Genomic DNA, 15,232 nt, shown 5'->3' with positions numbered 1-15,232 from the left:
TTCTAAACACAGAGACGGTCTTCTCAATATCATTGAGGGAAATATGTAAAAATTATCAGAGGAATCTTCTGGTAAAAGGCCCTTCTCACCTTGCCAAATACATAATGGAGATTCAAAATGTATTTGTTGAATAAATCAATGAATGCATGAAATATAACACTAAGAAAGTGAAAAGATTAGGGAGATGGAAGAAATAAGATATGTTACAGCCCTTTTCCGGATAGTACTATGATCAAATGATAGGGAGAGTAAAGGTGCAACTACATTAAATATTACTGGAGTTATTTTTTCCCCTTTTTTTATTGTATTTCCCCCATTTTCTCCCAAAATATTCTATTAGAGACAGAAAAATAAGACATAATCAAACAAGTGTTCTACTTCAGATGAAGATGTTTACTACTGTATGAATTAACTAAAAAATGTAAAACTACATGAAACAACAGTTTTCAAGACATTAAACATCAGGCAACAATGGACAGTGAGCCCTGAAAGACCGGAACTCAACAAAGTAAATCCTACAATTGTTCCAGCTTCTAGTCTTGAGAGTTTCTATGCCATAACAGGAAGTGAGTAACTAGTCCAACCCTGGCAGACTCCCTGAACTGAGCCGGCAAAGTTGGTCAGAGTTACTAAGGTGGCCAGAGTTCATGAAACAGATATGGAGATAAGACAGCTGCACAGAGAGAAGGCGGGAGTCTGGAGAAAAGGCGGGAGTCTGCGGTGTCCTCTTTCAGCATCCAGCAGTGCTGGTCAGAGCATGCAAATAAGGAAACAGTGGAGACTCACCTCTATCAGAGGCTTTTAACATCTTTACTATTAACTTCCTTCCTACCACAGTGAAGACTGTTTTTGGCACAAACCTAGGACTTTATAAAGATGTCCATCTCTACTACTAATAGGTAAATAGTTCTTTAGCAGTACTTTCTTCCTGGAATCAACTTAAGATTTTAACATTTGATTGATAAAATCTACAAGTGTGGTAATGAAAGATATTTGTTCCATATTTTGCTTCTTACAAATGCTCATAGCTCTTACCATATTCTCATAACTACCACAAAACAAAGGTCCAGTTATTTTCTTGCACAAGGTAAAGATTTGTGCCTTCCAAAGACTGTGAATATATCATGTCAGTTTTTTCATCAGTTTCATATTACTAAAAACTACATCTAAGACATCCAACTAAATGCAAATGAATACAATTTAACATAAAATGCTATTTCATTGGTAGTACATTTTATGATTTTAACCTCAATTTTTATCTATATTAAAGTATGAGAGATAAAGATATGAGAAATATCTTCTATGTAAATACACAAAATATAATGGATTGTAATGAAAACATTTATTGCTATATATGAGATAGTATTTTACCAATTGCAAAGGTATTATTTCTTCTACTGCTTTCCATTTAATCAAATACAAAATATGACATAACACTCTTGTGAACTACTTTGGATAAATTATGTATAAAAAATGTAAAATATATAGAAATATACAATATTATACTCAAATTTGAATTTTTTAAAATTGTCATGTGAACTATAATGATACAATGTTATTTTTTCTTGTTTAGAAAAATGCATTGTTAAAACCAATGTATATATATTTTTAATTCTAATATCAAAGTTAAAATATTAATGTGTTATGTCATCATTTGATATGATAGCTCTAAAATTCAAAATTATTTCTTAAAGAAATACATAATAGTGCATATAGCAATATGACTTTAAAATATATATTCATGTATTTATGGGAGAAGAGATGGGAGAACTTAACCCTTTTTTTTTTTTTTTGAGATGGAGTTTCGCTCTTTCACCCAGGCTGGAGTGCAGTGGTGCCATCTCCGCTCACTGCAACCTCCACCTTCCAATTTCAAGTGATTCTCCTGCCTCAACTTCCCAAGCAGCTGGGATTACAGGCGCCTGCCACCATACCCAGCTAATGTTGTATTTTTAGTATAGACAGGGTTTCACCATGTTGGCCAGGCTGGTCTCAAACTCCTCACCTCAAACTCCACCTGCCTTGGCCTCCCCAAGTGCTGAGATTGTGAGCCACTGCGCCTGACCAGAGAGCTTAACCCTTAATTGGCATTTTCTGTGATGACATATGAGCCCAAATATCAAACTGCATATGTTCATCCATTCAAACCTATCACATATATGTGCAAAATACCATCTCAGAGCTGGTGATTAACTATTCACAAGTTTCTATTTGTTTACTCAGGCACAATTTTAATTTCCAAAAGAAAAATGTTTTCAGTTTTCAACCTTTTAATGTTAAATGTTAGCCCTATACATACAGAATTACTACTTCAATAAAAACTCATTAAATTTCATGAGAGGGCTGTAGAATAAGGTGGAGGAAACCTGGAAATACGACCACAGTACCAACATATTTTCAAAAAATATATGAAAAATAAACTAAATTTAGAGGATCAGAATCCTTGGATAAGAATTCTTCTGCCAATAAGCTAAATGACAGAAAAAGAAACAGGAGAGAAAAAAAAAAAAGATTAAAATGATGAAAGGCATTTACCAAAGAAAGACTGCTCAAATAGAACAAAACAGAAACCCAACACAAAAATTAGCTGTTGGGGTCCCAGACATCATCATAATCATCCCTGTGGCAGGCAGAAGCAAGGGATGGGGTTGCAGAGAGCTCATGTCGACTTTCACTAAACTTCATTTCTTCAGGGTTACCCACCACCCTTCACTGAATTTCACTGGCCAGATTTTGGTCACATGGCCCAATCGAGCTACTAGGGAGGCAGTTTACATGACATAAATTAAGAAGAAAAACAGGCTGGGCATGGTGGCTCATGCCTGTAATCCCAGTGCTTTGGGAGGCTGAGGCGGGCAGATCACAAGGTCAGCAGTTCAAGACTAGCCTGATCAATATGGTGAAACCCCATCTCTACTAAAAATACAAAAAAATTAGCTGGGCGTGCTGGCACGCGCCTGTAGTCCCAGCTACTCGAGACGCCGAGGCAGGAGAATTGCTTAAATCCAGAAGGGAGAAGTTGCAGTGAGGAGTCGAGATTGCACCACTGCACTTGAGCCCAGAGGACAGAGCGAGACTCCGTCTCCAAAAAAAAAAAAAAGACTTGCAAGGGCAATAGTACTGTGTCTGGAATTGGTTCCTTCCGGTGGGTTCTTGGTCTCACTGACTTCCAGCCTGAAACCGCTGACCCTCGTGGTGAGTGTTACTACTCTTAAAAACAGCACGGACCCAATCACTGACCAGCAAGATTTATTGCTAAGACCAAAACTACAGACCCTCCGCACGGCAGAAGGAGACCCAGGTGGATCGCCACTACAGACTGGCGCAACCAGCTTTTATTCCCTTATTGGCCCCACCCACACCCTGGAGATTGGTTCATTTTACAAGAGCTGATTGGTCCATTTTACAGGGTGATGATTGGTCTGTTTTACAGAGTGCTGATTGGTCCATTTTGACAGAGTGCTGATTGGTGTGTTTACAAACATTTAGCTAGACTCAGAGTGCCAATTGGTGCATTTACAATCTTTTAACTAGACGGAAAAGTTCTCCAAGTCCCCACTAGACCCAGAAGCCCAGCCAGCTTCACCTCTCAGTACTATAGTCAGAGAATTTACAAGAACTTGAAGGACCGGAATTGATACATTAGTACTGACAATAGGGGTGGCCATGGGAGTTAATGGCTGAGCTAAGTTGGAGAAATGTTATTAAATTCTAAGAGGTTAAGGAACTGAGAAGAAAAGTTTTTTAATCTTTCATGGGAATGATGATAATATCACCAAGATTAATAATAGAAGGACTAGATATTTTAGTAAATGAGGAGAATGATCAGGAGGTAGATGCATCCCATTTGACATCTGGGTCACGTGGGTTGTGAGTTTTAAAGGCAGAAGATAGAAGAATGATTTGAAAGTGGTAATGAAGAACAGTGTGAGTCCTATACCTCACCACTGAAACCTGAGCTATTTAGTTAGGAGAGGAAAGAAAAGAGTCCACCTGAAAAAGCTGCAGAGAAGATGATGTCTTTATCAGAAACTCACTTATTTGGAGAAGTAATGGGAACATTTAGAAAACTGACTAAGGCTTAAGGAGAATTGCTAATGATAGCCCATGTATTTCAGACTTGGGATGTGTAAAACATTATGAGCGTTATAACTGGTTGGTATAAAAGGGAGTGGAAAGTCGGTGTTCGGGCAAAGATATTAGTAAAAAGAGAAGTAGGACATCATAGAGTTAGTACCTAATGCACTCAACTGAGTATTTCCAGTGATTCATTGTTTTCAGAGACAGGTCACCAAGACATCAGGAGACTGTTAACTTCTAAAGGAGAGCTCTTCTGGAGTTTGATGTGGTACAATTGTGCTCAATAAGTTTAAAAGTAATTTACAAATAAAGCCATGGTTAGAAACATGAAAATTCAAAACTATCTGAAAACACTGTTATCTATAAGCAGGAATAAGATCATTACAGAGAGTTTAAAATACAGGAAAAAAGAGGTTAAGATACTGATCAGAAAGAAAAACTATGCAAGAAAGAGAAAAAGAAACGGAGGAGAGCTACCTAACAACAGGAAATGGAACAAGAAAATACAGTGAACGTAAACCGCACTGAAAGGGAGCACTGTCGGCAGTGATTAAAAAATAAAACTGTACGGTTTTCTTGAAGGACTGACTTTGACTTTACGTCGTATTCAGCTTCCTTTGCTCCCCATACACAACATGCTTGTGAGCCTCTAATAACCATTGACTAGCAGCATGAGGCCTAAGAAATACAATGAATTTCTGTGTACACAAAGAACTGCTTTTATTATCTGCCAAACACAGCCTAGAATAAAGTTTTGGCAACAGCTGAGTAAATTGCTTGAGTAGATGGAAGTATACTTTTCTTGGCTTTCTAGGTAGGAAACCTCCAGGGCCTCTGGAGGCTGACTGAGAGAATGGATCCCATTATTTATTGATATATCATCTCCTTAAGACTGATAAAGATGTTGTGTAATTATTTTTATCTCTTAAACTCCTATTGATATCAGAAATTAGATTTTAGTCTTCATTTATCTGTTTCTAAACTTCAACATGATTTAAAGTATTTTCAGCTTTCGTAATTCTCCAAACTAAAATATTGTGGGTTTGTTATCATGGAAACCTATTTCTCAAAAAGGCACTTCTCTCTGAGATAACACTGGGGCCAGCAGTGCATATACCGGTATATTGGATATTCAATGCTGGATAATTCTGAATATGGTCTTAGTTCTAGTCTAATAGCCAGGCGTATAGTGTTACTTATAGCCACTACATCAACAGAAGTTTTTATTTTAAAAGAAGATGCTACAGTATTGAACATACTAATATAGAACTAAAATGTTTGGGGAAAAAAGACATTATAAGAGTGTGAATTTTAAGCTGTTTTGTTTCTCTTATTTAATCCATAAATATAGTGCCATAATTAGGTTCAGAAAATTAAAAAGATGAAGCTTTTATAAATCAGGAAGTTTAAAGTCTCTCCTAATATTGAAATAATCCCATACATCAAGTTTTCTTACATTCCAAATACAAGAGCAAGACTATTCTTAGAAATTTTTACATCGGGCCGGGCACAGCATCTCAGTCTCTAATTCCAGCACTTTGGGAGGCCGAGGCAGTTGGGTCACCTGAGGTCAGGAGTTCGAGACCAACCTGGCAAACTTGGTGAAACCCCATCTCTACTAAAAATAGAAATATTAGTTGGGTGTAGTGGTGCACACCTGTAATCCTAGTTACTCAGGCGACTGAGGCAAGGGAATCACTTGAACACGGGAGGCAGAGGTTGCAGTGAGCTGAGATAACGCCACTGCATTCCAGCCTGGGTGACAGAGGAAAAAAAAAAAAAGAAAAAAAGAAATTTTTACATAGCTAGATTTTAGGAAGAAAAATATTTCTTTTTTCATAGAGCAGTAAAACCTTATTTCCCACACAAGTATGATTCTTTCATAATCAAGTCTGCAGTCATCTCTTTCCACAGAAGAGAAAAACTATACGAACCCACCCGAACCAATGGAGAAAGTGTGTGTGATAAAAAAAATGTATGGTTATTTCCTTAAGTGCTTGAATAAAATAGCCAGTCAGCCAGGTAATATACATAATTATTCAGCATTTTGAAAATATAAAAAAACAAACTTGAAATGGCAAAACATTTTTTTACTTTTTTTTTTTCTTTTATGAGACGGAGTCTCACTCTATTGCCCAGGCTGGAGTACAGTGGCACGATCTCGGCTCACTGCAACCTGCGCCTCCCAGGTTCAAGCAATTCTCCTGCCTCAGTCTCCTGAGTAGCTGGGACTACAGGCATGCACTACTATGCCCAGCTAGTTTTTGTGTTTTTAGTAAAGACAGGGTTTCACCATGTTGGTTGGCCAGGATGGTCTCGATGTCTTGACCTTGTGATCCGTCAGCCTCGGCCTCCTAAAGGCCTGGGAGTACAAGCATGAGCCACCGCACCTGGCCCATTTGTCTATTTTCTTAATACTCAACACTTGAAGGCAAATAATGTACAATAATAATCTGACAATTATTGAAAATTATGTATTTCTTTAAAATAAAACTTCTGGTTTCAGAAAGTTTTTTAATGTGGGGTACTGTATTTTCTTAATTATAACTCATAGAGAACCTAGCCAATTAAGAATGTTCATAAATCAATAAATATTACTTGAATAACGATGCTACATACAAAGACCAAAAGAAAATTATGTGGGCAAATTGTTGGCAGCAGCTAGATTTTCTTTAGAAATTCCTTTCACATAACACTATTTGGACAGAATGTTACCTATTTCAATCACTTCAAAACCATCTTGAGAAAAGAAAGTCAAGGAGAGTTGCAAGGTTTTTTGTGTGATGAGAACCTTATCACCTTTCCTTTGATGTGTAACTTTCTCTTGAGCAAGGCCTAGGGCAGCTCTGACCGAGATTGGCATCTGAAGAATCTGAGTGTTGCAACACTGTGGACCCTTCATTGTACTTGTTTGTAGGTAAATATTTTATAAAAGCCTTCACAAATAAAACTTCCCCGGTCATGATTATTAACATTCTCTCTGGTTTAACCAAGTTTCTTTTCTTACTTTGTCTTAATAATAGGGAAACTGTAGTAAGCACTTTTCAAACATCAAAATCAACAAGCTCATAAAGAATCTTTTATATTATAAAAGATTTTGAATAGACAGTTAAATACTAATCCTAAATCATTTCAAACAATGCTGCCTAGTAGTTATCAAAAACTAATTTGTCATGATTGGCATTTTATTATAATCTTTAACAATAATAAAGTGATTGTGTTTGATCACTTTCAAAATTTTAACAGAGATCTGTGAGCTCTTTATGAATGAATATCACAAAAAACTTGAGTGTTGTCTCTATGTTCCAAAAATATCCATACATTTTAAACTTCAGTTATTATGGGATTCATCTTTTTGACTAAGGAAAATAGTTGAAATAACATATTCTGTAAAAAAGCAGTTCTATCAGAAAAATCTTCAAGTCGTGGCGCATGATGGCTCATGCCTGTAATCCCAGCACTTTGGGAGGCCAAAGCAGAGTGGATCACTTGAGGTCAGAAGTTCGAGACCAGCCTGGCCAACACAGTGAAACCCTGTCTCTACTTTATTTTTTTTAATTAATTTATTTATTTTTACCTCTGAACTTCTTATTGGCCTCTTGCTCTCCAAAGAGTACCCTGCTGGCTTAATGTCTCAGAACTTTGGTGGTGTTAGTCTCAGACACCACTTTGTCATCCACTATCTGGCCAGTGGTGGACTTTTGGTTGGTTTGCATGGAGCTGCTGCTGTCCAGGGCATCACCACGATTGAAGTTCTCGCCATCTTCCAGTGGGCTGTGGTAGGTGGCAAGCCTCCAGCTTGACCTTGATGTTCAGCAGGGCCTTGTACTCCTGGGCCTGGTGCTGTCCCTCTCCCTGGGTCTGTGCCAGCTCTGATGCCAGGTGCAGCAGGATCTCGTTGAGCTGCTCAATCTGCAGGGCACAGCAGGCCTCCATCTCCCTCAGGCTGTTCTCCAAACTGGCCTTCAAATTTCTCATGGAGTCCAGGTTGATCTCCAGGGACTAGACTGTATGTCTCAGCTCTGTGAGTGTCATCTCAGCAGCTCCAACCTCAGTGGACTGCACAGTGACCACTGTGGTCCTCTCTTCAATCTGCTGACACCAGTACTTGTCCAGCTCCTCTCAGTTCTTCCGAGCCAGCTCATCATACTGGGCCAAATGTCTGCCATGATCTTGGTGAAGTCCTGAGATTTGGGGGAATCTACGTCCATGGTCAACCCAGAGCTGGCAACCTGGGCTTGTAAGCCTTTTACTTCCTCTTCATAGTTCTTCATGAAGAGCAGCTCCCGCTTGAGAGCCTCAATCTCTGTCTCCAACTGCAGCCAAGTGACATTGGCATCATCAATGACCTTGCGGAGCCTATGGATGTCACTCTCCACAGACGGGTGCATGGCCAGCTCTGTCTCATACTTGACTCTAAAGTCATTGGCAGCAAGATGGGCATTATTGATCTGCAGAAGGATGCAGGAATTGTCCACAGTATTTGCGAAGATCTGAGCTCTCAGGTCCTTAGTGGTCTTGAAGTAATGGTTCCCATCTCTGACGTGGGGTCTCTTCTTCTCCAGGTGCTCCCGGATTTTGCTCTTCAGGATTTTGCTCTGCAGCTTCTAGTTCTCAGTCTCCAGGCTCCTCACTCTCCAGGTAGGAGGCCAGGCAGTCGTTCAAGCGTTGCATGGTCTCCTCGTTCTAGATGCCTCCCATTCCTGCCAAATCCCCCGCCATCCCCATGGCCAGGCCCCAGGACCCCATGTCACCCAGGAAGCTGGTAAAGAGGGACACAGAGATCCGCGAACCAGAGCCCCTGGGGCCTTGCATAGGTGCTGGTCATGCTGCTGACTGGCCGGGCACCTTAGCTGGATGCCTGGACAGAGCCCAGGGAATGGTCATTGGTGGAGAAGGTGGAGCGAGTGGTGAAGCTCATGCTGTTTGGGGAGGAGAGCAAGAGGACAGGACTCAGGCCTTGCCAACGACTCCCTGTCTCTTCTTTAAATACAAAAATTAGCCAGGCGCGATGGTGCATGCCTGTAAATCCAGCTACTCGGGAGGCTGAAGCAGGAGAATCACTTGAATCTGGGAAGTGGAGGTTGCAGTGAGCAGAAATCCCACCAATGCATGTATTCCAGCCTGGGAGTCAGAGTGAGACTCCATCTCCAAAAAGCAACCAAACAAACAAACAAACAAAAACAATCTTCAAGTCAACCCAAAAATTGTCAATAGGCCTGTTTTTTGTTTTTTTTTTTTTACCTAATTTCTCTTAAATTAATGTTGCTCTTAACTGAGATAATAAAACAAGGGACTGGTTAATACGTAGGAATCAGTAGAAGTAAAGAGGAAGAGGAACTATAGGAAATGATATTTCAAGGTGAGTGCTTTAATGTGGTATCGTTTAAACCCAGCTATTTCAGAAGATTTTGTAGTCTTATTGATAATAATATGTCATTGTCATGGGAAGAAAGATACAAACACAAGTTAAAGACAATATCCGTAATCTAACTTTGAAACAACTTGGGTGCTACTCAGAACTCATAATAACGAACTCTAATATTGTGACTGCTGAATAAAATTACTTTAACTTCCAGTATCTTCTAATTCATGTACATTTTTAGTATATTTCTTCTTTGTGTTTGTATAGATGTATACAGCATGGGTTTGTAAGAAATTTTTCTTGTTGAGAATACATTATTATTAAGCCATAAACTCAGGACAATTTTGGTTTACTAAAGGTCAAGGTTGCTTTCATCACTTGCACTAAAAATGGTTTAGTGGTACCACTCACCACCGTTGCCTCTCCTTTCCAGCTCCAGAACATTTAATTCTCTGTCCTCAGTCCCTTCATAGTACCACATGTATACTTCTGTCCTAGCACTTGCCACATTGTGTTGCCAGGTTTTACTATACTTGTGGGCCCAGGAGAAAACTGAGCAGCCCTGATATAGGTTTCTTGGTATAGTTGATACCTTTTCTTTATCATTTCATAACCTGTGCTGAATATAATTTCTGGATCTTGTTGGATCTCAATGAGTATTTTTGAAAGAATAAATAAATAGTGTGAGCAATGTGAATTTCTGCAAGCAACTTGCTTTTGGAAATAAGTTAATCCATTTGTCCTTATTCCTATTCTGTATGGATAGGGAATGTGCAAATTGTTAACCTCCAAATTGTGAATGTTAATTTTTATTCTTTTAAGTAGAATGGGCTGAAAAGAAGTCAAACTGTACATTAACTCAAAAATTTACCTGAAACAGTAGTAACTGAGTCAATGAATTCTGGGAAGAAAATTCTTCTTGAGTTTTTAATCTTGACTTGTAAGTTATAAATTCTCTGAATATATGCTCCCTGTGTATGCCATAGCATGAAAATAGTAATAATGGCAGAGTGAGCACATCTACAATATCAATTTAACAAGAAGGAAATGGGCCAGGTGTGGTGGCTCATGCCTGTAATCCCAGCACTTTGGGAGGCCGAGGTGGGTGGATCACTTGAGGTCAGGAGTTCAAGACCAGCCTGGCCAACATGGTGAAACCATGTCTTCACTAAAAATATAAAAATTAGCTAGGCCTGGTGGCATGTGCCTGTAATCCCAGCTACTCGTGAGTCTGAGGCAGGAGAATCACTTGAACCCGGGAGGCGGAGGTTGCAGTGAGCCAAGAACATGCCACTGCACTCCAGCCTGGGCAACAGAGCAAGACTTCCATCTAAAAAAAAAAAAAAAAAAAAAAGAGGGAAATATTCAGACACAGGACATGAACTAACCTCATTGATACTATGTTGGATAAAAGAACCTAGATACAAAAGAATATATACTGTATAATTACATTTATATGGAGTTGAAGAACAAGCAATCCTAATTAATTTTAATAGTTGTAAGAATAGTGGTAACTTCTAGGGAATAGGTTACAATATAATTAAGAACAGGGGCACCATTAGAGTGCTAGATGTGTGTTGGGGTTACATAGGTGTAAGCCTAGTTATATATTTGTGGCTGCACTATTGTACTATTCAGATTAGTTCACTTTGATAGTAGAACTTTCCATATTAAAAAAAAAAAGGCTGAATATGGTTTGTAAGAAGTTGTGAAAGAATCTGAGAATAGGTGAACCGTGTTAATTTGCACTTTATGCAAATTACTCGGTATGTTTTGTGTTTACTCAGTATGTTATGTGTCAATACATTCAAGAAGTTTTATCTATACAGATGCGAATCACTTGAACCCATGAGGCAGTGGTTGCAGTGACCCGAGATCACACCACTGCATTCCAGCTTGGGCGACAGAGGGAGACTCTAAAAAATAAATAAATAAATAAATAAATAAATAAATAAATAAATAAAAAGTAAAATCTTGAAGAGTAGCTAAGATTTTACTCAAGTAATTATCTATTGAGAGACTTACCTAGACATGATTTTGTTGCTGATGTAACTTGGCCTTGCCGCCACTTCCGGCCCTAACCCCGTTTTGAATTTGCCTTACACTGCTCATCTGCAAAGCTCTCTGAAACACAGCACTTCTTTGCCAGGGTAGGAAGCTTTGTTCTCCTGCCTTCAATCTCTGAGGACTATGTGTTATTAATTCTCTTTGCTTAAGGCCCTGTCAACATATGCTGTGTGAGCTTACTGATTTGTTAAGATACTCACAATGGTACACTCTTTCACTAGAGTAGAAATGTAAGGTATGGATAATGAAGTTCAAAAGATTTCTTGAGCCATGAGAATACTTTGGGAGACAAAAAGTTGTATTTTTCTTTTCTTTTTTTTAGACAGAGTCATGCTCCGTTGCCCAGGCTGGAGTGCAATGGTGCAATCTTGGCTCACTGCAACCTTTGCCTCCCGGGTTCAAGACATTCTCCTGCCTCAGCCTCCTGAGTAGCTGGGACTATAGTCATGCACCAGTCATGCCTGGTTAATTTTTGTATTTTTAGTAGAGATAGGATTTTGCCATTTTGGCCAGGCTAATCTCAAATTCCTGACTTCAGGTGATCCGCCCACCTTGGCATCCCAAAGTGCTAGGATTACAGGCGTGAGCCACCACGCCAGGCCCAAAAGGATGTATATTCTCTATCTTTTAAATTATTCTCTAAATATAATACATATGTAAAGGAATTTAGAAAATATAAAAATGTCAAAAAATATTTGGGAGTCTGACCTATTATGACCTCACAGGATTTTTCAAATTTGCTTCTATAACACTATATCATACCTGTAATTTTGATAAGTAGGAAAAAATTGTATATTGCTTTTAACAAAAACTGATTTAGGCACTGAATTATTCTTTCACAATATTCAGTTTGCTTTCTGATTTCAATAAATTTGCTATTTTAGTAAGTCCAGTTTCTTAGCCTATTATACTCTGACATTCATTATTAGCAGGATTTTGTAAAATAATTTGAAATTATCTGTGTGGGACCAAGCTGAACTAAGAAATGTGGCTCCAGACTTGTTTTCATTAGAAACTTGTCTTAATTTCAAATACTGACCCCACGCGCACATATAGACACAGCACCTCATGGAGAAATGGAGCAAGGTTTGCCTCACCAGTGATTACCTGCTGTTCTCTTTCCTGACACTAACAGCATCCAAAATAGTAATCACTGCTTTAAGGGTGTCCAGATAACTCTGTTCTAACCAGTGAGATATAAGTTGACTTCACAGAATGAGGCTTCTAAGAACCCATAAAGGGAGAAATAGGCTGTGAAAACATTTTGTCCTTTGTTCTTCTCTGACCTGGAGTGCACTAAGTGATGTTGAAGATGAAGCAGGCAATGAAAACCTTTTCACCTTAATGTCCCCACTGATTATTTAGAAAACTATCACTCTTACCTCCTAAAACAAGCCAGTAGACTGACCAACTAGAGTATTTTTTTTTAATTTAGAGAGACTATAAATTGAACCTGTAACAGAAGCATTTAAAAATCTGTTCAGACAGAAGAACTGAGTATTCACAACCACCAACCTGATAAACTGTCTTAAACAGATATTCTTTTTTTTTTTTTTCCTGCCTCTACATATCCAGAAGTTTGAAATAGTCCTGGGCTAATACAAGAGTTCCAGTGGTTATCAGGTACGTAAGCATCCTTTAGAATTCCTTTGTCTGTTATTTTTCAAGTGGAGTGAGCTTTTCTGTGGTCGCAAGGTGCCTGCTTTACCTCAACATCACTTAGGGCATTGCAATCCAGACGAACAAAAGACGGACACGATAATTTCACAGCCTATTTGCCCCATAATAGACTTTCATGGAAGCCATACTTCACAAAGCTTTTTATATTTTATTGGCCAGAATAGACTTATTTGAGCAACTTTAGACCAATGATTGGAAGCTAAATTTGGAGAAAGTGGTTGTCCATAGGGTCAGTCAGTCAGCCAACAATGACCTCCACTGTTTTTACTTAAAAGTAATACGACAGACAGAAAAGAGAAAAGTTAAACAAAGGAATGTAATAATGCATACAATTTTTGAAATGTCCTTTCTACAGTGGCTTTGTGTACAGAATAGCTGACAAAAAGGAGTTACTAAGAATTCAGAACTCTGGTCTTGGTTTGCTTGGCTATGCTTTGCTGATATGCAGAAAGGCTGACATACTTAGTTGAGAAAACAATATGGAAATATCATTACATAAGACACAGTTACTATCAATATAATGCTATTATATATTATATTCTTCCTGGGGAAAAATCACTCAAATACAAGCATTAGATTCAAAAGTAGAAGCTGAAAAAGGAGTGTTTACATTAATTACCAGTAACCAAATTTGAATTGGCCCTCCTGGCCAAGGTAAAGTGCCACTGAACCCCAATACCTGAGCTTGATTTTTTCTCGGCCACACTTCAACAGGTGCCTCTCATCCTTCCATTCAGGGAGCAAAAATGGAGTAGCCCAGTAATCCTTTGGAAGTTCATAAGCCTTCAGTTAGAACAATATTTCGCAATGTTTCTTTCAGGTTGTGACAAAATAGTATACTATTTGAAGTTCCTGGAGGAACATGCTCCTGGCTGGACCAGGCTGCATTGAGTGGTTCCATGGATAACGTTGTTAAAGATCATGGGACATCTTTAATCCATTCATAGCCACCCTGTGCATCATAATAAAATGATTGAAAAAATATTTCTTCGAACAGGAGTTTATATCACAGCTAGGGTTTATCTACTAAGCTGAAACATATTCTTCCGGGTAGTCATGACCCTACTAATAACTCATCCACTTTCTTTGTCCCCCATGTCTTTTTTCCCGTCTGGAACAATTTGTCTCATTTTACAATCCAAATTTGTCTAATTTCATTTTATTTTCAGATCCTTATCCTTATTTAAAAAATCTTACTCCTTTCTTAATTTTTTTTCCAAGACTTGACTGTTCTCTTTTTATTAAATCATAGTATGCAGTATGGATCCTGAACAGTCATAGGCAAGCTGTGTGCATTGATTAGCAAGGTGGAGCTTGTCCCTGAACTGATTCTCTGTTGGCAAATTCAGCGTAAGGTCAAGTATGAAGTTTACAACTTGTGTTTTCTCTGTTTTTGACTACCCCTCTTTTTGTGACATTCTTGCCCTCACTCTTCAATCCCCTTGGCCCACCCACCCTAACTCAAGAATATTTTTCCTCTGGGACTGGTTTTCAACCAATCAGGATCTTTGGTCCTCCCAAAAAATCTCTTATCATACAAAAGTAATTGTGTTAAAATTATTTCAGCTGGTTTTACTATCACTTGGCATTTCATCTAAATCATAAGTTCCTTGAAAATAACTGAGTCTTCTAAATATTTGTACCCACAATGCTACACTATATATACATAATCAATAAGGTATGCTTTCAAAAATATTTTATAACTTTTAAAGCATAAATAAAACTATAGAGTGTGGTATAATGTACTCATTACACCCATGATTCATACATGGCCAATCTTAGTTTATCTTCATCTAATGCAGTTAGTATTCCCAAATGTCAGACACCAAATAGTATGTCAATATATGTTTCTAAAATATAAGGGCTTTAAAAAATGTAACATAATTCTGGGAAGCAGGTTCACCAAAAGAGGACTCCCATTGTGGGGAGAATTGCAGAGATCATCATCATGTGAACCACCAGGAATTGGAGTCCAAACCCTTCCACCCACTGCAGCCTGGGCTGCACTGTTACCAATGAGAGAAGGAACACATTCATGTG

At 38.4% G+C, this 15,232-nt stretch overlaps 1 pseudogene; it reads right to left on the bottom strand.

Annotated features, from left to right (window-relative positions):
- Window positions 1-7,706: 7,706 nt before the first annotated feature.
- LOC693413 (keratin, type I cytoskeletal 18 pseudogene) lies at window positions 7,707-8,802 on the bottom strand (annotated as a pseudogene).
- Window positions 8,803-15,232: the final 6,430 nt, after the last annotated feature.

The sequence above is a fragment of the Macaca mulatta genome, chromosome 17 (assembly GCF_049350105.2).
Source record: "Macaca mulatta isolate MMU2019108-1 chromosome 17, T2T-MMU8v2.0, whole genome shotgun sequence".
NCBI classification, from domain to species: domain Eukaryota; kingdom Metazoa; phylum Chordata; class Mammalia; order Primates; family Cercopithecidae; genus Macaca; species Macaca mulatta.
Note: the sequence above shows the minus strand (reverse complement) of the source record. Positions and strands in the feature narration are given on the sequence as shown.